The sequence below is a fragment of the Henckelia pumila genome, chromosome 2 (genome assembly GCF_033568475.1).
Source record: "Henckelia pumila isolate YLH828 chromosome 2, ASM3356847v2, whole genome shotgun sequence".
NCBI classification, from domain to species: Eukaryota; Viridiplantae; Streptophyta; class Magnoliopsida; order Lamiales; family Gesneriaceae; genus Henckelia; species Henckelia pumila.
In genome coordinates this window covers 65,129,891-65,152,848 of record NC_133121.1, presented here as the reverse complement: position 1 = coordinate 65,152,848, position 22,958 = coordinate 65,129,891, and positions in this window count along the sequence as shown.

Below are 22,958 nucleotides of genomic sequence, written 5' to 3'. Positions count from 1 at the left end.
TCTTGTTCAGAAGAAATACTTATAGCTTGAACATCGAGACAGTTGAAGACGCTCGAGACTCAATGTCTGATTCCTGACTTTTGAGCTCTCGACGATCTTATTGTTTGAGAGACCTGACATCACTATCTTTTCTGCAAGATTTCCGAAATCTGTTCTGATCCTAGAAGTTGAAGTTTTGATTTTTCGCAGTTCAAACTGAATATGAGATGGAGGAGAGAGTTAGATATGGTGAAGACTCTGACTGCTAATTCTAATGATCCGGAGGAATCGAATGCAATACCTAAGATTTTAATCCAAATGATTTGTTCTTTTTTCATATACTACTGTTGTTCTCTTGACCGATGATTGATGCACTCTTGATTAGAGCCTGAAACAGATAGTAAGTCTATCAGAATTCTTTCGTTCGAGCCGAACCAGAGTTGATTGAGAAGATTGAGAACGCTTATAAATCTGATTCGATTTTTTTTTTCAGAATCCGATGAAGAAAAATCAGATCTGGATACAGTCTAAGTTTCAGGTCAGTGCCGATACCTTATCTGGGAATAATCTTATAGTTGTGCTGGATGTTTTGGTTTGAGACAGCGTATCTTGAGATTGGCACTTTGGAGTCTATTCAGTGTTCTTCCAGATGACCGGAAGATGTTTGATGATTGGAGAAATCAGATCGGATAGAGAACGATAAAGAATGAGATTCTAAGTATGGCTTCCGATGTTCTGAACTGTCCGCAGTTGATAGATGAGAGATAGAATGACCCGACTATCTGTGGTACAGTTATCTGTTCAGAATGGATAGGGGATTACCTTTTGATGGGTGTTGTCTCGAAGCTATTGATCAGTCCGAGTTTGAGATGCCATTTAAGTATGACTGACCGATTGAGGAAATCTGATACTATTTTCCGTACAGAACGAATTTCCGACTCTACCTGATGATTGATTTTTGTCGGAAGGATTCTCAGATTGCTTGATTTGCCGAATTTGGTCATTTTAGATAGAGATCCTTGAGTCACCCTTTCTTTTGGGCATAGTCTTCAAAGAGACTTTTGATGTTCGATTACATCTGAGTTCAATTATATCCTCAAAACAACGGACAGCCAGATCAGACAATTAAGATTTTAGAAGGATATTGTAGAGCCTTAGTGCTTAACTTAGCACTAGTTGGCAACTTCTTCACTCCTTGTGAAGTTGCGTACAACATTGCAGCTATCAGATGATTAACTTGATGGAAATTTTTGATGAGTTGTACGAGCAGAAATGAAAATATCGATGGTTTGAGAATGCTTTTTTGGGTTCCCTGATTTGGGAACAGTTTCGATTCGAGGTTCAAATGGATAGATGAAGAATGATCAGACAAGTTTAACGATGGATCAGGATAGATAGACAAAGTATTAGAATTTCAGACGCATATCTCTATGTTTTGATCAGGGAAATCGAGTATTTTAGAAGAATTCTTCTTTTAGAAGTTTTATCTGATTCGAGAAGAGAAAAATTGTATCCGAGATTGACCGATGCTTAGGAGATTCTGAAGAAGATAGGCAATCTTGCCTTTAGACGTGTGTATGATCCGTCTCTTTCTGGTATTCACGATGTATTTTCCATCTGTTGTTGCGGAAAATTACCAGATTTTTCTTATGTTCTTCGACCGAAAAGACTAATTGTAGTGAGTCTTTGAGTTTCTTTGACTGGTTTAGAGTTTCGACCGGAATTAAAAGCAGCTCCAAAACAACCCGATTCAGTTGTGATAGTGCAGTGGAGCCGATACGGATTTGAAGAAGATATTTTGAGACAGAGTTCGATTTGGAGCAAAAATTTTCTGGACTTATTCTGAGAAGTGAATTCTTATTGAAGTTTTGTTATTATCCCTTATCTTAGGTGATGGAACCATATTCAATTTCGAGGACTAAATCTTTTCTAAGAGGGGGAGAATTGTAACACCCAAAAATTAGCCTAATCAAGATTTTAGGAGATTAATATGGATAATCGGAGATTTGGAAATTTGAGGATTTAATTGATTTTCGATAAGGGACTGAATTGAATTTTTTGGGAAATTCAGGGACCAAAGTGCAAATTGGAGAGTTTGACCAAGTCTTTCATATTAAAAAGGGGTTTTTAAACGTGAGTCATCACTACTCCTTCCTTCTTTCTCCTTCCACTCGACTGAATCCTCCATTGAAGCGCCCCTTTGAGCTTCTTGATTTCCGATTGTGCTCGATCCGTCCGATAGAAATCCAATCTGGAGACATATTCGCGATCACGACTACGAGAGCTCCGTTGTACCGTAAGTTTTTCTTCGATCAACTTTACTCTAATTTTTGGATGCTGTTAGAATTCGATGATTTTCAAATATGTCGTTTTTGAGCTAGCATAGATCGTACATTTGAAGTCGGATCGGAATAAGAACGTCGTTCGGATTTGTTATGAATTTTTAGGCATAAATTCGAAAATGGTGTTTTTGGGATTTGATGGAATTGGATGGAATAAGTTGAATTATTGTTGATTTGAGTTGTTTAGATTGATATATTGTTGTCTGTGATTTAGGATAGTTGTATTTATAGCTGTTATGCCGCCGGTTTGAGATTTTTGTGATTTTAGGAGTTTGAATTAAGCTTTTAAATCGATTTGAATCGAGTGGATTTTATATTGGATTATTTTAATTTATCTCTGTACAGATTGGTTGAAGATCGTGGAGTTTAGAATTAGCAGAATTCGAATCGTTGAATATTTGATCGAGAATGATAACGAGTTGTCTTTAATCGTTGAATTACGAGTGAATGGATTCTAATTAGAATTCTTGATCTTGTAACTTGTTCGGATTTCAGTTACGTCGAATCAAAGAAGAGGTAAAAGACGATATCAATTGGAAAGGGATGAATACTTGAGTTTCGATTGATTCTCGAGTCCCTAAATCACATACAAGCATGATTACCTGTTTAGGTTGATGGAATTCATTGATTGAATTTTTTAAATGTATTACGATTGCCATATGCATTCATATTGAGCCGGAAGATTTGATTATCTTTTGAATTAGATGATTTGGGGATTATAGTAGAAGGGCATTGTGAGGCGAGTTACTCCAATGACCTTATTTAACTCTCCATAAATGCTCCAAAGTCTAGAGGAGAGAGATATGCCGCATTCACCTCGATCAGGAGAGTCGGTGAGATCGCGATGATATATCTCGGCCTCGGGATCCCAATTAAAGAAGAATTTCCTTTGATTATCTGATTAGATAATCTTGAACCCTGATGACGTGCATTGCATTTTATGGAATTTGAATTGAGTTATTGTTTTTCATGTTGTTGATATACTACGTGAAATTGCATGTCTGGTTGTTGTTATATATATATATATATATATATATATATATATCAGGTTTTGATATATTACATGAATTACTTGTTATATCTCTTTACTGGGAATTTTATTCTCACCAGAGTTATCCGGCTATTGTCTTGTTTTGTATGTGTACTTGGAAATAGGTGGGAAAGGTTCGAGTCAGAGGCAACATGACTATATTGGGATTTGGAAGATAGAAATGAGAGTTTGGTTTAGAAGTTGATTTTTGTATTAGAACTCTTTTGGGTTGTATCTTGAGTTTTAAAACATAGAATTGATGCATGTTCTACTATCCGTTATTGTACAACTTAAAACTATCATGTATTGGATTTATGCATGTTGTATGTTGAGATTTGAGTATTGGAGTTGTTTTAGATTGCATGAACTGCTGTCTGTTCTTTTATTTTTCAAAAAAATAGTAGGGCATGGACCCCATGCCTAGGTCCGGGTGAGGGTCCGTGTAACTTCGCATTTTTAAATGTTTCGGATTTGTTCATTCATGGACCCCGTGCCTTGGGGCGTGCATGGGTCCGTGTGGTTTCGTTCTAAGGCAGTAACTTGGAGATTTTGAATTGCTGGGCACGGACCCGGGCACAGAGTATGTGTGAGACCCAGTTTCTAATCTTCTATTCTCGAATAATTAAGTACAATAGAACATGAAGAGCCGCGAAAAACGAATCAAAATTTTTTTTTTTGGAGCGATCTCGCGCGGGCGCAGGCTACTCGGGCAAAGGACTCGCGAAGGGCAAGCGTGCGCGGGCCAAAATTCCCGAGCCCTCCAGGCTCGCTCGCGCGCACGCGAATGCCTCGCCCGCGCGAAGGCCAAACGGGCAGAAGAGGGCAGAAGCCTGAAAAATCAATTCAAAGGCGATTCTAAATAATTCTAAACTCAAACACACATATATAAAAATAATTAGAACATGCCATAATCTAAGTTCTGCCCAAACATAATAACAAGTTCGACAATAGGGTTCGTTCGACTAATCAAAATAATACAAATCCAAAAGGTACGACCCTACGACACACGGTGTCTTACTTCTATCATCTCACCCCAAGCTAACCCAAACGACTTGGTCCAGCTCCAGATCCTCCAGTTTCCAAGTACACATACAAACAAAAACAACAGCTGGATAACCCGGTTAGAATATTTCGATTATCTGACTTGATAGTCTCGAGTTTTGAAGTCATGCATACATTCACTCTCTTTTGAGTTTTGATGATTGTTACATTTCGATATGAGATAGTTATTTGATTTGTATGCTTGTCTCTTTTACTTAAAAATTATATTTTTAACCGGTTTATCCGACTGTTGTTTTTGTTGGTATGTGTATTTGGCAACAGGAGGATCGGGAGCTGGACCAAGTCGTTTGGGTTAGCTCGGGGTGAGATGATAGAAGTGAGACACCGCGTTGTAGGGTCGAGTTTGTTGAACCTGTATTAGTTTTGTTGAGTGGCTTGAACTCTATTATCGAACTCGACTTAGTATTGTATTTTGGGCAGAACTTAGATTATGGCATGTTCTAAATACTGATATGTATGTGTTTATGAGTTTAGAATTATTTAGAATTGCCTTTGATTGATTTTTTCCAGGCTCTCTCTCTCCCTCTCTGTCCGTTTAGCCTACGCGCGGGCGAGGCATGACCTCGCGCGCACGCGAGGTTTCCTGGAGGGCTCGGGAATTTTGGCCCGCGCGCGCGCGAGCCTTTCGCGAGCCCTCTTCCCGCGTAGCCTGCGCGCGGGCGCGAGGCTTTGTTTTTTTAAAAAAAATATTTGATTCTTTTTTCCGCGGCTCTTCGTGTTCGATTTTGTTAATTATTCGAGAATAGAAAATTAAAAACGGGGTCTCACACAAGGTGTGAGACAGGCATACAAATCAAATAACCATCTCATATCGAAATGTAACAATCATCAATAACTCAAAAGAGAGTGGATGTATGCATGACTTCAAAACTCGGGACTATCAAGTCAGATAATCGAAATATCAATCGGTACTTGGTTGGGATCCCGGGGTCAAGTCACTACAACAACCCACCTACACACCCATTCGGGGTGGATGTCGCACGACTCAAATCCCTAGATTTCAGAGCAACTATAAGAATTATTCTAGTACTTGGAAAAACTCGAAATCCAAGACCAATTCAATATAGCTTCCCAAATCGTCTAACTTCAAAACAAATCGAATATTCGGCTCAATATGAATGTAAGTGTAAATAAAATAATCAATCTAGTTCACACAAGCAAATAACATGCGGTATTTGATTTTCGGGGCTCGAGAATCAATCGAACTCGAGTATTCTACCCCATTCATAATCAATGTCATCTTTTACCTTTCAAGTCCATCGAGGATTCAAATCTGAAAATAACAACGAACTCAAATAAATAATCAATCGAATCACAACAAATCGAAACAAGAAAACTCAATCAATATATCGTCTTCAATTCTCAATTCGATTCAACTCCCAAGCTCGATCCATACCCGAAACTCCAATCCAAATCTGAAAATGAAGAATAAATGGATTCGGTGTCAATCTACCAATTCAATCAAATCCGGAATCAAACCGAAACAAACAACCGATAATCCAAAACTCGATTTCGACGGCATAACGGCTATAAATGGTCAAACCAAAAATCTCCAACATCATCAAACAATTCTACACAACTCTTATCATCTTCCAATCCATCAAAAACAACTAAAATCAACCAACATCCAAAATCCCAATTTTGAAATATGCCTCAAAATTCGTATAAAAGCCAAACTTCGTTCTTTTTCCGAACCGACTTCGAATACACGATCTATGCTAGCTCAAGAACAACATACTCGAAGATTATCAAATTCTGACAACCCAACAAAAATAAAAGTTCGAGGATCGTAGAAAAACTTACGTCAAAACGAAGCCTTCATTGCGGTGATCGTGAATCTCAACTCAAAACTAAAATCCGACGATCGGATCATGCGAATCAGACGGAAGAAAAACTTGAAATGTCATCTCCCATGGCTTTCGGATTCAGTACGTACGAATGGAGGAGAGAGAAGGAGAGTGAAGTGATGGGGGGAGAGGCAACTTGCAAGGATAATATATAAAAATCCCACTTTTGTATTTTAGTCCTTCAATTCTCCAAAGTTTGCAAAATCACCCCTGCGAATTATCAAAACGGTCCTCAAATAATTAAAACTCTGATTATCTCAGTTAAACTCAATTATAATAAAATTGGGGCATTACAATTCTCCCCCTTTAAGATTTGATTTCGTCCTCGAAATATGGCAGATCGAAACTGAAAACAAGAAAGAATCAGACTGAAGAAAACTCACATCAATCGAATAACTCTGGAAATCGCTGCCTCATATAGGATTCGGTCTCCCAAGTTTCTTCTTGAACTCCGTGATAACTCCACTGAATCTTTACCAACGAAATTGACTTGTTTCTGAGCTGCTTCTCTTTCATGTCAAGAATCTGAATCGGTCTCTCGAAGTAACTCAGAGTCTCATCTAGTTCTGCCTCGTCTGGCTGAAGAACATGGGATGGATCCGGATGATATTTCCGCAACATCGAAACGTGAAACACATCGTGGATGCGTGAAAGAGATTGAGGAAGAGCAATCCTATAGGCAAGATCGCCTATCATATCCAGAATCTCATACGGACCCATGAACCTCGGCGACAACTTCCCTCTTTTCCTGAATCTGACAGTATCTCGGAACGGAGAAATCTTCAAAAACACACGGTCTCCCTGGTCAAAACACATTGGTCTGCGTCTGACATTCGCATACTTGTCCTGTCGATCTTGGGCTGCCTTCATTCTAGTTCGAATCAACTTCACCTGCTCTGCCATGTCGCGAATCATATCTCGACCCAACTCAGGTGATTCTGATATCTCATCCCAAAACAACGGAGATCTGCACTTCCTACCGTACAAAGCTTCGAAAGGTGCCATTCCAATACTCGCTTGGAAGCTGTTATTGTACGAAAACTCCACTAGAGGCAAAGAATCCTGCCAACCTGAGCCAAAGTCAAGCACTAATGCTCGAAGCATATCCTCCAAAGTCTGGATCGTACGCTCGGACTGACCGTCGTACTGCGGGTGATACGCTGTGCTCAAATGCAAACGAGTACCCAATGCCTCCTGTAAACTATGCCAAAAGTGAGAAGTGAATCTCGGATCTCTGTCTGATACTATCGACTTCGGCACGCCGTGCAATCTCACAACCTCTCTGACATACAACTCGGCCATCTGATCGTGACGGTATGTCATACGGCAGGGAATAAATCAAGCAGATTTCGTCAACTGATCAATCACAACCCAAATCGCATCACAACCTCTGACTGAACGCGGTAGCTTCGTGACAAAATCCATAGAGATGTGATCCCATTTCCATTTCGGAACTGGGAAACTGTGCAACAATCCACCTGGTTTCTTCCTCTCGGCTTTCGCCTGTTGACAATTCAGACAACAGGACACAAACCTCGTGACGTCTCCCTTCAACTGTTTCCACCAGAACTGAGTCTTCAAGTCATTATACATCTTTCGGCCTCCGGGATGAACACTGAACCGACTGCAATGCGCCTGTCGAAGGATACGCTGTCTCAACTCAGAAACATCGGGCAAAAAATACAGTTATTCACGAATAACGCATCATCCCTGACCCGAAACTCTGAATGATGAATTGATCTGACCTTCTCTATCGAACTCTTACTGCTCGGATCAGATCTCTGAGCCTCTCTAAACAACTGAAACAACTCTGGCTCGGCCTGAATCTCAAAAACTCTGATGGATCTCCTATCGGTCTCAAACTCCAAACCAGAAGTACAACAGTCTTCAATCAATCGAGAGACACCAATCGTAGTAAGAGATAAGGAACAAAGCTTCCGACTAAGAGCGTCTGCAGCTGCATTTGACTTTCCAGGATAATACTTGATCTCACAGTCAAAGTCCTTAAGCAAATCCATCCATCTCCTCTGTCTCATGTTCAGCTCGAACTGGGAAAACAAGTATTTCAGGCTCTTGTGGTAAAAAAATATCTCAAACGACTCGCCATAAAGGTAATGGCGCCAGGTCTTCAAATCAAAAACAATCGCGGAAAGCTCAAGATCATGGATCGGATAACGAGTCTCGTGCGGCTTCAGTTGCCTCGAAGCATAAGCTATGACGTGCTTCCTCTGCATATGGATGCATCCAAGACCTCGGTGATAAGCATCACAGTAAACGGAAAAACTTCCCGTACCTGATGGAATAGACAAGATCGGAGCGCTGGTCAATCTCTTCTTCGGCTCAATGAAACTGGCCTCGCACTCCTCGGACCAAACAAATGGTGCATTTTTTTGGGTCAACTGAGTAATCGGCTTTGCAATGGAAGAGAAACCCTTGATAAATCGGCGATAATACCTTGCTAAACCCATAAAGCTTTGAATTTCTGGCACTGATGTCGGTCTCGGCCAATTCATAACTGCCTCGATCTTACTGGGGTCAACAGAAATTACATCTTTTGATACAATGTGGCCTAGAAAAACAACTCGGTCCAACCAGAACTCGCACTTTGATAGCTTAGCATACAACTGTTCTGCTCGCAAAATCTGCAATACAATCATCAAATGCTCTGCATGATCTGAACGGTTCTTTGAATAGATCAGAATGTTGTCAATGAAGATAATAACGAACTCATCTAAATACCGCTGAAAGACACTATTCATCAGATCCATAAAAACTGCTGGAGCATTGGTCAAACCAAACGGCATGACTATAAACTCGAAATGCCCATATCTGGTTCTGAAAGCTGTCTTAGGCACATCCTCATCGCGAACTCTCAGCTGATGATACCCTGATCTCAGATCTATCTTCGAATACACTGAATAACCCTGCAGTTGATCAAAAAGATCGTTGATTCTAGGTAGAGGATACTTTTTCTTGACCGTCGCTTGATTCAACTGGCGGTAGTCGATGCAGAGTCGCATAGAACCGTCTTTCTTCCTCACGAAGAGCACTGGAGCACCCCAAGGCGATACGCTAGGTCGGATGTATCCCTTGGCAATAAAATATTCTAACTGTTCCTTCAACTCCTTCAGTTCTAACGGATCCATTCGATAAGGCACTTTCGAAATAGGCTGAGTACCTGGTGCAAGTTCGATGTTGAATTCGATCTCTCGGATAGGCGGCAAACTAGGAATCTCATCTGGAAATACATCAGAAAACTCGCTAACCACCGGTATCTCAGTCAATTCAGAACTAGAGCTCTGAACATCTACTGCATAAATCAAGAATCCTTCTGCTCCTCTCTGAAGCAAACAAGACATGGATAACACAGAAATCAAAGGAATCCTGGATCGAGAACCCTTACCGAAAAACTTCCAATCATCTGCAATATCAGGTTTGAATCGAACCACTTTCTGAAAGCAATCCACAGTCACCCTATACTTGGTCAGAGCATCAATCACGAAAATACAGTCAAAATCAGATAATCCAAGTACAATGCAGTCAATCTCAATCGAATTCCCTTTGGATTCTAACACACAATTACGGACCAATCTCGCCGAAACAGTTTCCCCACCCAAAGGTGAAGTGATAGAAACGACATCATATAAAGGCTCAGCAAATAAATTATGCATTAAGACAAATCTCTCAGAAATAAAACAGTGAGAAGCACCCGTATCAATCAAAACAAATGCATGATAACCAAAGATCGAACAGTTACCTGCTATCACGTCATTCGAAGCTGCATTGGTCTGATCCTCTGTCAGGGCAAACACCCTCGCCTGCTGTTGAGGAGATTAGTTCTGATTCTGATTACCTCCCTGACGAGATTGTTTCTGGGGCTAGAAAGAATGGACTGCAGAAGCTGATCTCTCGGGCTGAGCTGGCGGTCGAGAAGAACTGCCGCTCTGAGCTCTATCGGATCCTCGCTGAGGACAGACTCTAGCAAAGTGACCCGGCTGTTGGCAGATATTGCAACTACCATGTTGAAAACGGTGTTCAGATCAATCAGAATTGATACCCGGTGCAGCGGAAGTTTAAAATTTTATATGGAATGATTCCATAATATGTATCAAAACTTTACGATTAAATTGTGCGTGTAAAAATTAAATAACAATTAATTTTTTACCTCCAATCTCGAATCGAGATTATGGACACCAACAGATTACTCTGCTCTTGTTGTATATCCCAGGAACTGATGGACGAACAATTCTTCAATCAGGTCCACGAACAGAAGTTTAATCCCTCTGATAGATTGCACTAGAAAATCTATCAGAAGTTTCTACGAAGAGAATTAACGAATTTGATCCGTTAAACCAGACTGCAAATTCAAAATTCACAGGCTGGAATTTTCGAGCAGAGAGGGAGAGGGGGGCGGCCACTTAGAGAGAAAAACAGCTAGGGTTTTGGAAAATTGTGAACTCTGTTGTCTAATTTCTATACTGCAATAACTTATTTATAATGTGGGCTGCTAACAGCTTAGGGCCCATTAGTCATAAGTTCAAGCCTGACAAGAAAAGCCCGCATGTTCAGAAATTAATATAAAATTCATCGTGACTCAGATTGATAAACCAATTTCACCAATGTGCACAGAAACCATTTCTGCATCTTTTAAAGTCAAGATAAATTTTCTGAATCCGAATTCAATGGTTTCCAAAAATGCCCATCCTTATGTCATTTTAGGAAATCTTACTCCTCTACTCTTAAATAAGAAGTCCCACTTCTTTGTTCATTAAATTTAACTCTTTAAATTTAACTATCTCAACGGGGATTAAAAATCCATTACTTGTGTAACCCTCAATGGTTCAGGGATACAGCTAGCCGTGGGCTCACAACTCCTTGTGACTCGGAACAACAATTTCCGACTTGCCCATCGAATCATGGTAAGAGCGCCTAGCAACATCGCCCCATGATTCCCTAGGTATCACTGATAGTGCCTGCAAAAACCAATAGATTTTGGTTAGCGTACAGTATGGTCCCTTCATCCATATATCCCGATCGAATCTACAACCATTGGTAAATCGAGAGTCGTTCAAGATTCGATAACTATGCAATGCATCTTGAAGATCAAATAGTGACATCGCATGTGCTACTAAGAAACCATTTCTTAAAACACATCATGTAATCTGGCCAGAGATTCGTCACACTAATATCTCCTCAGATTGCATAGGATATCCACACTATCAAGTATGTGGTGAATCCTTGACAACAAAGCATCGACTCCTATATGTGTCGTAACTGTACCCAATCCCGACACCTGATGACCCCAATAGAGTCGGTAAACGAGTCAAAGTACAGTACTAGCATATAGAGTCTCAATGATGTTTCAAGTAGTAAGGACTAATGGTGTACAACATAAAACGCAGACTTTATCCACTCGATAAGTGATAACCACTTGGAAAGTCCGGATAGGGTAGTTAGATCATTCATCGTATGAATATCCATTTGCATGCTTTGAACATATCTATGTTCCATACCAATGAAACGTGGTACTCGGCATCGCAAATGCTAGTCTCAATCTCGAGCGATCCTTATCCTTATTAACGGACGGCTCAATCGACTAGTAACTGTTTAGAACATACAGTGACTATAAGATGTGTTTCATGATAGTCATCCCCATGTACTACCACATCTTACATACACTATAGTATATTCAAGGTCTTTATCAAAACAACAATAGTATATCACAATATAACAATATGAAGAAAGATAAAGTCATTGCCATTATAAAAGTGTAAATTATATTAAACAAAAGATTGTTTATACATAGAGTCATCAAAGCCCTTAGCCACAAGTTGGCTCACCGGGCACCCACTCTTTCAATCTCCCACTTGCCCTAAAGCCAACTAGTCATACTACGTAGACCCATTGCTTCGCGATGTTTGTCAAATAATGGTCCTGGCAAGGGCTTAGTAAGTGGATCAGCGATATTGTCTGCAGAGGCCACTCTCTCGACAGTGATGTCTCCTCTTTCCACGATCTCTCGGATGATGTGGTATTTCCTCAGTACGTGTTTGGATCTTTGATGAGACCTTGGTTCCTTTGCCTGATCAACGGCACCCGTGTTGTCACAGTACACTGGGACTGGACCAACAACTTCAGAAATGATGCCCAACTCTTGGACGAAATTCCTCATCCAAACGGCCTCTTTAGCAGCAGCTGATGCCGCAATGTATTCTGCCTCAGTGGTGGAATCCGCTGTGGTGTCCTGCTTGGAACTCTTCCAAGAGACAGTACCGCCATTGAGCATGAACACAAATCCAGAGGTTGACTTCGAGTCATCCACGTCACTTTGGAAGCTAGAGTCGGTATAGCCTTCCAATTTCAGTTCTCTTCCTCCATATACCATGAACATATTCTTAATCCTTCGTAAGTACTTAAGAATGTCCTTCACGACTTTCCAATGCATTTGACCGGGATTAGCTTGATATCTGCTCGTGACACTCAGAGCAAATGCTACATCCGGTCTGGTAGATATCATCCCATACATGATACTACCTATGGCTGACGCATATGGTACATGTGTCATTTTCTCTATCTCTTCATCAGTCTTGGGACACATAGACTTGGATAGAGAAACTCCATGACACATAGGTAGATGTCCACTCTTGGACCCATCCATTGAAAACCTTTTCAATATGGTTTCGATGTAAGTAGCTTGAGTAAGTCCTATCATTCTCTTAGATCTATCTCTATAGATCTGTATCCCTAGAATATAGGATGCCTCACCCAAATCCTTCATCGAGAATCTACCTGATAACCATATCTTTGTTGATTGCAACATCCCTACATCATTCCCAATGAGTAGGATGTCATCAACATAAAGTACTAAGAATGTCACAGCATCCTTAACTACTTTCTTGTACACGCACGGTTTCTCCGGGTTCTTGATGAAACCAAAATCCTTTATTGTTTCATCAAATTTCTGGTTCCAACTTCTTGATGCTTGTTTGAGACCATAGATTGATCTCTGAAGCTTGCATACCTTATGCTCGCTTCCCATGGATGTGTATCCCTCAGGCTGCGTCATATAGATCTCTTCCTTAATGTTTCCATTAAGAAATGCAGTCTTCACATCCATTTGCCATATCTCATAGTCATACCAAGCAGCTATGGCAATAAGGATTCTTATGGACTTGAACATTGCAACTGGTGAAAAGGTTTCATCATAGTCAACTCCTTGTCTTTGAGTATAACCTTTCGCCGCCAATCGCGCCTTGTAGGTCAATAACTTACCATCAGGCCCAAGCTTTCTCTTGTAGATCCATTTACACCTTATTGGAACAATTCCATCGGGAGGATCTACTAAAGACCAAACTTGGTTTGTATGCATCGAATCTATTTCCGACTGCATAGCTTCAAGCCATAAATTTGAATCCGCATCAGAAATTGCTTCCTTGAAGTTTCTTGGATCACATCCAACGTCGGGTTCATCTTGATCTCCTTCAAGAAGAAGACCATATCGAATAGGAGGTCTAGAAGTCCTTTCGGATCTTCTAAGTATAGGCGTGTCCTCTGAAGATTCTTGAGGTATGGGATCATTATTTTGTATTTCGGGTTCTTCTCGAATTTCTTCGAGTTCCATCATCTCACCTTTCTTATCCAATAAGAACTCCTTCTCCAAGAAGGTGGCATTCCTTGAAACAAACACTTTTGTTTCAGTAGGATGATAGAAATAATATCCGATTGAATTCTTCGGATACCCTACAAAATAACATAAGGTGGATCGACTATCTAACTTATCTCCCACTGTCTGCTTCACGTAAGCAGGACATCCCCAAATCCTCAAGTACGAATACTTAGGAGCTTTGTCATTCCATAACTCGTATGGTGTTTTGTTCACTACTTTAGTATGGACGTTGTTCAACAACAACACCACTGTTTCAAGCGCGTAGCCCCAAAACGAAGGTGGAAGCTCAGTGAAACTCATCATGGATCGAACCATGTCCAACAAAGTTTGATTACGACGCTTCAATACAACATTCAGCTGAGGTGTCATAGGAGGAGTCCACTGAGAGAGAATCCCATTCTCTTTTAGATAGTCCAAAAACTCGGTACTTAAGTATTCTCCACCTCGATCCGATCGAAGTGTTTTAATACTTTTACCTAGCTTGTTTTCTACTTCAGCCTTGAATTCTTTGAACTTTTCAAATGCTTCAGACTTATATTTCATTAAATATAAATACCCATACCTAGAATAATCATCAATAAAGGTAATGAAGTAGGTGTGGCCAAATTGAGTACCAATTCTAAATGGACCACAAACATCTGTATGGATCAAATCCAACAGATTTGACTACGCTCAGGTTTCCCCTTGAATGGAGATTTAGTTATTTTTCCTTTCAGGCAGGATTCACAAGTAGGTAGAGAGTTAATATCAGACATATCAAACATGCCCTCTCCCACTAGCTTGTTCATCCTCCTTGAGGAAATATGACCTAGCCTAGCATGCCAAAGGTTTGCCGGGTTTTGACTATCGATTTTCCTTTTGTTCGTTGTTACCGGTTTATCAACATAATTTATTGGAACATCTTTTAATTTTAAGTTATATAGATCGTTTTCAAGTTGTCCATTTCCAATCAAACATTCATTCTTGTAAATATTGCAAATCCCATTCACAAAATTGCAAGAAAAACCATCTCTATCAAGCATAGAAACAGAAATAATGTTTTTAATCAAGTCTGAAACAAATAAAACATCTCTCAAAAGTAACTTAAAATCGTTCTGCAAAATTAAATAAACGTCCTTCACAACTTTGGCTTCAACTCTAGAACCATTTCCGAGCCTCAGCTGGGTCTCACCCATTCTAAGCTTGCGACTTCTTGTCATCACCTGCAAATCATTGCAAATGTGAGATCCACATCCGGTATCCAATACCCAAGAAGTAGTATTAAGTGAAACATTTATTTCAATATAAAACATACCCTTCGCAGTTCGCAACTGCTCTAGATATTCCTTGCAGTTACGTTTCCAATGACCGGGTTTCTTGCAGTGATGGCAAACATCCTTGGACTTTCCATGTTTGAAGCCTTTGTCTTGTTCTTCTTCTCGGGTCCGATTTTCTTGGATGGGGCAAAACGTTTCTTACCCTTTGTACTTGGCCCCTTCTTAGCAGAAGAAGAGGAGCCCACCAAGAGAACCGGTTTATCCTTCTTTAAAGTGGCTTCATAAGTTACAAGCATATTGACCATCTCTTCAAGGGAGGCCTCTATCTTGTTCATATTGAAATTCTCCACAAAACCGTCAAACGATGAAGGAAGAGAGAGAAGTAATAAGTCCACATTGAGTTCATGCTCCAATACCAAATCAAGCGTTACCAACTTCTGAATGAGCCAAATCACATGTACCCCATGATCATGGACCGAAGTCCCTTCACGCATGCGACAAGTCATTAACTCTTTTACAGTAGCGAACCTTTCAGCTCTCGATTGAGCCCCAAAAAGTTCCTTGAGTTGTACGTGAATGTCAGCAGCATTCACGGTATCCTCAAATCGCCTCTGGAGTTCATTAGACATCGAATCTTGCATATAGCATTTGGCCTTGATATCATGGTCCCACCATTTATCAAGTTTGGCCAACTCTTCCGGACTTATATCAGCTGGTGCTTCCTTCGGAGGAGATTTTTCTAACACGTAGAACATCTTCTCCGAGGTCAAGACAATCTTCAACTTACGGAACCATTTCGTATAGTTTGCGCCAGTCAGTTTATTTTGTTCGAGAATAGAGAATAGTGGATTGCGCGAATTCATCTTAATGAAATACTGAAAAGAAACAGACAATAATCAGTGATTGTTTAATTAATTTACTAAGACATAAAATAGGCAAAATTTATTTTATGAATCTCACTCCCACTATTTTAACGATTTCACTACCCTCTAGTGAAAACGGGAAACTGTTTTCCTTAGTGGGAACATGGAGTCCAATTAACAAACTATAGTCCCGAATAATATCAGCCAACCATAATTTTCAAAAGGTAGAACCCAATTGCTTCCAAAGCAACCTCCACGTTTTTACCTCATGTCCAATAAGGGCCCAATAATATGATGCCGTTTATTGTGACACGTCAAGATGACCCATCAATATTAAGTTGTGATGGACGGTCATCATGTGGATCCCCAATAATATGAGCAAATCCCATGGGAGTTCCACCCAACTTACAACATGTGTCGATCCAATGTACAACTTTCCGACGAACGGGCCCCCCAATAATATGAGCCGGACCGTATCCGCGGGTAGCATCTCATACATTGATCGTTGATGGAAGGTAGGAACATTTAAACAATATTTAAATTTCTTTTATTTATCTTGATATCAATTTTAAATCATATTTAAAATGAGGGATTTTAATTTTGAAAATTTGTCTCATCATTTAAAATTTGTATGCTTGCGGGATTCATACAATTTAGTCTAAACATGCATACAACGATAATATCATATATTATATTTTAGGATGATCGATTCCATTACTAATCGACCCGTGATTGCCAATCACGAGTCTAAGTCCAATCCTAGGTGATATGCAAGTATGCAATGCAATTCTATTACATTGTGCTTCCAATTTACATTTCTTCAGTCTTTATTGTCTGCTGGGCCCACCTCCGTCTTCAAATCTTCATCTTCCACTAAGTATAATGTATTTACAATAAATAACTATGACAAGTAGGGGATACATTTTAAGGGGTGGGAACGGGCCATAAACCAGGCCCACTTTTATTACATATGACAATTCATATTGGGCCATAAACCAGGCCCATTAATAAATCCAACAACAATAAAAACAAATGTAAATTCCCTAACATACACCTACAAAATTGGCCATGGCAATCGATCATCCTTATCCAATAATATTTAATTCGAAATTAATTTATTGGATAACATGCAATGACAATTAAATTAAAAAGGATAAAATCATATTCCATATATAAAATCTTATTTTACATACAAAATCATATTTTACCTTTTTATCAAATAAAATCATATTTTACATATAAAATCCAATTTTATATATAAAATCATATTTTACTCAATATTTCCATAAGATCATATCTTATCATCAATTGTACCAAAAATAATTAATTTCATAAAATCTGATTTAACGGATAAAATCTATAAATTTTCCAAAAATTCAAATTTATTCAAAAATCAATTTTAAAATTTTCGGACTCGAACAATTCGATCCGACGCCTCGTGGACCAATCAAAAATAATTTTTGATCGGACCAAAAATAGAATTTTAACATATTAAAATTTTAATTAAAAATAAAAAATTAATTTTTCCCGAGCCGCCCGGGACGATCCTGGGCAGCCCGTCGCTGCCCCTTGGGCAGCGACGATCGCTGACGTGCGCTGCCCTGGGCAGCGATCCAATCGCTGCCCATGTTTTGCCCGAAAAAAAAAAAATTATTTTTTTAAAAAAAAATTATTTTGTTTCAAAAACCGAGGCTTAAAAATTTTTGTAAAATCGATTAATTTAATCGCTTGATCTGAGCAACCTGGCTCTGATACCACTGTTGAAAACGGTGTTCAGATCAATCAGAATTGATACCCGGTGCAGCGGAAGTTTAAAATTTTATATGGAACGATTCCATAATAGGTATCAAAACTTTACGATTAAATTGTGCGTGTAAAAATTAAATAACAATTAAATTTTTACCTCCAATCTTGAATCGAGATTATGGACACCAACAGATTACTCTGCTCTTGTTGTATATCCCAGAAACTGATGGACGAACAATTCTTCAATCAGGTCCACGAACAGAAGTTTAATCCCTCTGATAGATTGCACTAGAAAATCTATCAGAAGTTTCTACAAAGAGAATTAACGAATTTGATCCGTTAAACCAGACTGCAAATTCAAAATTCACAGGCTGGAATTTTCGAGCAGAGAGGGAGAGGGGGCGGCCACTTAGAGAGAAAAACAGCTAGGGTTTTCGAAAATTGTGACCTCTGTTGTCTAATTTCTGTACTGCAATAACTTATTTATAATGTGGGCTGCTAACAGCTTAGGGCCCATTAGTCATAAGTTCAAGCCTGACAAGCAAAGCCCGCATGTTCAGAAATTAATATAAAATTCATCGTGACTCAGATTGATAAACCAATTTCACCAATGTGCACAGAAACCATTTCTGCATCTTTTAAAGTCAAGATAAATTTTCTGAATCCGAATTCAGTGGTTTCCAAAAATGCTCATCCCTATGTCATTTTAGGAAATCTTACTTCTCTACTCTTAAATAAGAAGTCTCACTTCTTTGTTCATTAAATTTAACTCTTTAAATTTAACTATCTCAACGGGGATTAAAAATCCATTACTTGTGTAACCCTCAATGGTTCAGGGATACAGCTAGCCGTGGGCTCACAACTCCTTGGGACTCGGAACAACAATTTCCAACTTGCCCATCGAATCATGGTAAGAGAGCCTAGCAACATCGCCCCATGATTCCCTAGGTATCACTGATAGTTCCTGCAAGAACCAATAGATTTTGGTTTGCATACAGTACGGTCCCTTCATCCATATATCCCGATCGAATCAACAACCATTGGTAAATCGAGAGTCGTTCGAGATTCGATAACTATGCAATGCATCTTGAAGATCAAATAGTGACATCGCATGTGCTACTAAGAAACCATTTCTTAAAACACATCATGTACTCTGGCCAGAGATTCGTCACACTAATATCTCCTCAGATTGCATAGGATATCCACACTATCAAGTATGTGGTGAATCCTTGACAACAAAGCATCGACTCCTATATGTGTCGTAACTGTACCCAATCCCGACACCTGATGACCCCAATAGAGTCGGTAAATGAGTCAAAGTATAGTACTAGCATATAGAGTCTCAATGATGTTTCAAGTAGTAAGGACTAATGGTGTACAACCAAAAACACGGACTTTATCCACTCGATAAGTGATAACCACTTGAAAAGTCCGGATAGGGTAGTTCGATCATTCATCGTATGAATATCCATTTGCATGCTTTGAACATCTCTATGTTCCATACGAATGAAACGTGGTACTCGACATCGCAAATGCTAGTCTCAATCTCGAGCGATCCTTATCCTTATTAACGGACGGCTCAATCGACTAGGAACTGTTTAGAACATACAGTGACTATAAGATGTGTTTCATGATAGTCATCCCCATGTACTACCACATCTTACATACACTATATTATATTCAAGGTCTTTATCAAAACAACAATAGTATATCACAATATAACAATACGAAGAAAGATAAAGTCATTGCCATTATAAAAGTGTAAATTATATTAAACAAAAGATTGTTTATACATAGAGTCATCAAAGCCCTTAGCCACAAGTTGGCTCACCGGGCACCCACTCTTTCATACCAAACACGCCTCGACACTGATCACTTGGGTGGCATCCTCCACACTTACTGCACGATGCTCCTGAAAACCCTGAATTCTGCCCGAAACTGAACTATCTAGAGCCACTGGAACTCGATGAACTGCTACCAGACTTCTTAAATTGCTTCCCTTTCGGTCTATACTGATCTCGCCTGTTTTTGCCACTCTTCCCTCCTTCAACCCTCTGAGACTGATTTGACTGCTGAGAAGTTTGGTACTGATACTGAGACTGCTGAGGCTGAAACTGAACAGGCTGATTCTGAAAAGATCTCTGCTGCTGCTGAGGAGCTATCTGATTTCCTCGCTGCATCAAAAGTCCAGCTTCGGCTCCCTTAGCCTGATCCATGGCATCTGCGAAGTTATTTGGTCTCCCGGTATTGACCAAAGTAAAGATCTCAGGATTCAAGCCGTTGATGAAATGATCGGATTTGGCTTCCTCGTGATCTGCGATGTGAGGTGCAAACCTCAAGAGACTGTCAAACTTGCTTACATATTCCTCGATACACAAATTCCCTTGCTTCAAATTCGCAAATTCGGCACCCTTTTCCTTACGATACGAGACAGGAAAGAACCGCTTGTAGAACTCAGTCTTGAATAAACTCCAAGTGACAACGGTGCCTCGATTCTCATTTTCTCTCTTGGTTGTGGTCCACCCATTCTTAGCAACACCCTGCAGCTGGTGAATGACTAACCTGATTCTGCGGTCATCGGTATAGTCAAGGGAATCAAAGAGCTGGTTGATGTCATCTAGCCAACTTTCACAATCAATGGAGTTCTCGGTACCAGTCAAGGTAGGCGGTCGGAACAATCGAAATCTCTTCAATAGAGTCTCCATCGGGGTCACGGTTGCATCAAACAGATCCACTCCAGTACTACCCTGATCATGCGAAGGAGTTATTACTGGCGGCGGATTCTCAATAGAAGGAGGTACCAAAGGTGCTTGATTCCTTCTCAAATATCGTTGAGGTGCCATCTGATATCAAAGGGTTAGTAGACAATATCTCAAACTCAATCTCAATCTCATAACCTCGGTGTCCAAAACTCTGCTCTGAGTACTCATGAATCTCAATGATATACAAGAACAGATAATAGCACAAGGCAGATAAATATCACATAATTCATGTTTTATAAATTAAATCACAAATCATGTAATTCAATTAATTCAAGAATCAATAAATCATGCTCGCACGTATTTAAAATAATCATTTAAATAAATCAATCACATGCGAGAATTCAATTCATGCGGACTCGATCTATCCCTCTCACTCTAGTTCAATTCCAAGAATCTTATCGCTCTGATACCACTTAATGTGAGACCTCTTTTTTAATCTTATATTCTCGAATAATTAAGTACAATCGAACACGAAGAGCCATGAAAAATGAATCAATTTTTTTTTTTTAGAGAGCCTCACGCGCGAGGTCATCACCTCGCGCGCGCACAGGCAACGCGGGCAGAGCGCTCGCAAAAGGCTCGCGCCGGCGCGAGAGTAGGGCTCGCGCGCGCGGGCCAAAATTTCCGAGCCCTCTAAACTCGCTCGCATGCGCACGAGGTCATGCCTTGCCCGCTCGCAGGCCAATCAGGCAGAAGAGAGCAGAAGCCTGAAAAATCAATTCAAAGGCGATTCTAAATAATTCTGAACTCAAACACACATATATAACAATAATTAGAACATGCCGTAATCTAAGTTCTGCCCAAATACAATAACAAGTTCGACAATAGGGTTCGTTCGTCTAATCAAAATAATACAAATCCAAAAGGTACGACCCTACGACACAGGGTATCTCATTTCTATCATCTCACCCCGAGCTAACCCAAATTATTTGGTCCAGCTCCTGATCCTCCTGTTGCCAAGTACACATACAAACAAAAACAACAGCCGGATAACCCGGTTAGAAATATAATTTCTAATTAAAAGAGACAGGCATACAAATCAAATAACCATCTCATATCGAAATGTAACAATCATCAATAACTCAAAAGAGATTGGATGTATGCATGACTTCAAAACTATGGGACTATCATGTCAGATAATAAAAATATCAATCGGTACTTGGTTGGGATCCCGGGGTCAAGTCACTACAACAACCCACCTACACACCCATTCGAGGTGGATGTCGTACGACTCAAATCCCTAGACTTCAGAGCAACTATAAGAAGTATTCTATTACTTGGAAAAACTCGAAATTCAAGACCACTTCAATATAGCTCCCTAAATCGTCTAACTTCGAAACGAATCAAATATTCGGCTCAATATGAATGCAAGTGTAAATAAAATAATCAATCAAGTTCACACAAGAAAATAACATGCGGTATGTGATTTTCGGGGCTCGAGAATCAATCAAACTCGAGTATTCTACCCCATTCATAATCAATGTCATCTTTTACCTTTCAAGTCCGTCGAGGATTCAAATCTGAAAATAACAACGAACTCAAATAAATAATCAATCGAATCACAACAAATCGAAACAAGGAAACTCAATCAATATACCGTCTTCAATTCTCAATTCGATTCAACTCCCAAGCTCGATCCAAACCCGAAACTCCAATCCAAATCTGAAAATGAAGAATAAACGGATTTGGTGTAAATCTACCAATTCAATCAAATCCAGAATCAAACCGAAACAAACAACCGATAATCCAAAACTCGATATCGACGGCATAACGGCTATAAACGGTCAAACCAAAAATCTCCAACATCATCAAACAATTCTACACAACTCTTATCATCTTCCAATCCATCAAAAACAACTAAAATCAACCAACATCCAAAATCCCAATTTCGAAATATGCCTCAAAATTTTTATAAAATCCAAACTTCATTCTTTTTCCGAACCGACTTCGAATACACGATCTATGCTAGCTCAAGAACAACATACTCGAAGATTATCAAATTCTGACAACCAACAAAAATAAAAGTTCAAGGATCGTAGCAAAACTTACGTCAAAACGAAGCCTTCGTTGCGGTGATCGTGAATCTCAACTCGGAACTAAAATCTGGCAGTCGGATCGTGCGAATCAGACGGAAGAAAAGCTTGAAATGTCATCTCCCATGGCTTCAGGATTCAGTACGTACAAATGGAGGAGAGGGAAGGAGAGTGAAGTGATGGGGGAAGAGGCAACTTGCAAGGATAATATATAAAAATCCCACTTTTGCATTTAAGTCCCTCAATTCTCCAAAGTTTGCAAAATGACCCCGGCGAATTATCAAAACGGCCCTCAAATAATGAAAACTATGATTATCTTAGTGAAACTTAATTATAATAAAATCGGGGCATTACAGTATGCACGAAGTCCGT